At 38.1% G+C, this 2,953-nt stretch overlaps 1 long non-coding RNA gene across 1 annotated transcript in view; it reads left to right on the top strand.

Moving 5' to 3' along the window:
• Positions 1-1,495: 1,495 nt before the first annotated feature.
• The window catches only part of LOC148048483 (uncharacterized), a 6,227-nt gene continuing 4,769 nt past the window's right edge, over positions 1,496-2,953 (top strand). The window contains exon 1 of the long non-coding RNA XR_015695448.1: positions 1,496-1,628. This is a non-coding gene — a long non-coding RNA (uncharacterized LOC148048483). The remainder of the gene's footprint in view (positions 1,629-2,953) is intronic.

Genomic DNA, 2,953 nt, shown 5'->3' with positions numbered 1-2,953 from the left:
GATCCGGCGATCCGATTAGTTTTACAATTCACATCCATCCTAATATTGTGATCTTTCGCAATTAAATAATAAAACATAATCTAGAGTGACGTTTCCTACTTTTTACACTTCAGGGGGAGAAGTAACTTCCCCCTCTTCTTCTTCTCCCTAATCATTCTGTGAAATTAAATTATTTGTGATTACAGAAGCGGGGAGGGGAGGAGGGCTAAACATACTCCAGGCAACATTTTGGAAATTTAATTTTTTTTGTTTTGCTGTGTTTTGAAAAAAAAGAAAAATTCTGACTGGCAGGCTGAATCTCACTGCCTTCCCTGTCACCACCAATGTTTCCTTTCATTCTGCATATTCAAATAGAACTGCAATCCAACCTTCCTTTGGACAATGATTTTTGACCAGATCTAAGTAATTCAAAGTATATAAAGAGAAGAAAAACAGTGGCACACATAAATCACCCATTCCCCACCAAGAGAGTTAGGAGAGTCATACAAATGGTCAGATATCAAATAATATTTTAATTTCTGAATACTTTCAATTTTTTTCCTTGGAATATAACACACAAAGACTGGACCAAACAGTTTTCAGTTATTATAACTTTTACAGTATACAGAAATGTTGCACTTAAAAAAAACCTTCAGTTTTTTTTCTTTAAAACACAAAAAACTGTAAACTCTAAGGTACTGAATCAACCACATTATCTATAAGTGCCAACAGTAGTGTTATTTTTTTTTTGTCATGCTGAATTCAAATGGGTTTTTTTCTTTTTCTTTAAAAAAGGGAAAATATCAACAAGTATTATAATACAAAGAGCTTGCAAATATACAAACAAGATAGAGGAACTCGGACAACTAGGCTTAACCCAATTCATTCAAATTACAAAAAAGTTAACTTTGCGATGAGGCTCTCTGTGATTTCTGTGTACATATATGTATGCATGTTTTTTTTATTTACCAAAACCATCTTGTGTCTTGGACACAATCTCTTCCAAAAAATAGCCAATTCCTTCCAAAATCCATATTTTGCCATATATGCATTTATGTGTTTTTGTGTATATATGTGTGCATTGTATATACATAAACACACACACATACATATACACATACATCTCCAAGCGAACAGGCTATGGGCAGGTTGATCGTGGTTCAATTTTTTTTAAAAAAATGCTATCTTTATAGTTGTTGTAGCTTGAAGCTAAATTTTGGGCTGACCGGATTTAAGTGCGCTTCCATCTTTCTAGAATTATTTTGGGGGGTGGGGGGTGTCTTTATTCCCAATTTTATGTTCTTCTCAGAAACCTTTCCAAGACAGTTTTAATTCTTTCAGAACATATACTTTTTAAAGGATACACAGTTCTTTAAAAAAAGAAAGAAAAGAAAAATGAAACCAAGATTATATCAAAATTATTATAGAACCACAGAATAAACTGGTTTGGAACCAGGATTTCTTTTTTTTTTTTTAAAGAAAAACCAAAACAAAATCCTATAGGTACACAGACAATGTTGGACAAATCAATAATTTGGAGAGAGAGAGGGGGGAGGGAGGGAGAGAGAGAGGGTGTGTGTGAGAGAGATAGAGACACAGAGAGAAACAGAGGAAGAAAGAATTTTTCCCATTATGTTAATTTTCTACAGGTTTTGCTTTAAAAAAATGCACTTTTTTAGCAAGAGGTTGCGTTTCGAAGTTTTAACACCCCGCGAAAGAAAGAAAGAAAGAAAGGAAGGAAGGAAGGAAGGAAGGAAGGAAGGAAGGAAGGAAGGAAGGAAGGAAGATTTTTTTCAAGAGAGACAGAGAGAGAAAGAGAGAGAGAGAAATAGTAACTTGTGAAAGACAAGGGAATTTTAATGCATTGTGTAAAAAGTCCATTGAACAAGTCTCTCTTTTAAAAAAAAATCCATAGTCCATTCAAATTATGCTCCTCTCTTCTTTAGCCAGGATGTGACATCCTTGCTTAACCGAAGGACATTTACACAAACCGCCAGACCCAACGTCACTCGCGATTCCTCTCTTCCAAATTTTCCATGTTATTTTTTTTGTGTGTTTTGCTTTGTCCAAATTCTCTGATTTGTGGAATTATTAATTTTTTTATTTTTATTTTCCTCTCTCCAACGTATTATTATTTTTTTATTCCCCTTTTGCTCTTTACTGGATGGCCATATACGGCCAGTTAAAACTGCTTCCGGATAGTAGCATATCTCTGATAAGGGTTTCGATGGGGGTTTTACCTACCAAACGGACGAAAAACAATTGCTCTATGACCGAGGAAGAGACGGTGCGAAGAGAGGGGAGGCGTAACAACAGTTTCCCAAAACGGGTGGGCTGGTTTGGATACTGACTCCTGACGTACTCTTCCAGAGCGCACTGGGACTTCTCCTGTAAACTTTCAACGTGCGCAATGTCGGATAGACCACACGCATCTAGAAGAAATTAAAAGAAAAGAAGGATTGGGGAGAGAGAATCATCAACAGTGTTAAAGAAGACACGGCTTTATTTTACAAATGGACACACAGACCCATCTTGGTCCGTGCAAGCCTGCTGAATTTACTGCAGTGCAGCGTTGCTATCCTACAAGGGGCGCCCCCTGTTTAAAAATTGGTCATCTTACGCCCCAATTAAAAGAGGTTTAGGCTAAAAAAGGCCTGGAGACTTTCTATGCACGGGTTCCAGCTCAACTCAGTTCCCGGGTCCTCCACACGCCTCCCTTCCACACACACAATCCATCTAGCCTTTTTTTGCAGCACTTCCCTTCTTGCACCTGGATGAAGCTGCTCTTAGGGCGAGGAGGAATCCTGTTATTTTATAGCAAGTCAAAGCCTTTCTTTGGGGTTTAAGGTCTCGTCCTTCTGTCTGTCTGTGTGTGCTTGGTTGAGAAAGACAGCACGCGGGGCACGTGCTGAAGGCCTCCCCCCCCCCGCAGGGTGCCGATATTTTCTAAGTCTTAATTGCCCCCTCCATTCTG

The sequence above is a fragment of the Thamnophis sirtalis genome, unplaced genomic scaffold, assembly GCF_051295495.1.
Source record: "Thamnophis sirtalis isolate CommonGarterSnake01/CBP01778 unplaced genomic scaffold, rThaSir2_p1.2 scaffold_2, whole genome shotgun sequence".
NCBI lineage: Eukaryota > Metazoa > Chordata > Lepidosauria > Squamata > Natricidae > Thamnophis > Thamnophis sirtalis.
Note: the sequence above shows the minus strand (reverse complement) of the source record. Positions and strands in the feature narration are given on the sequence as shown.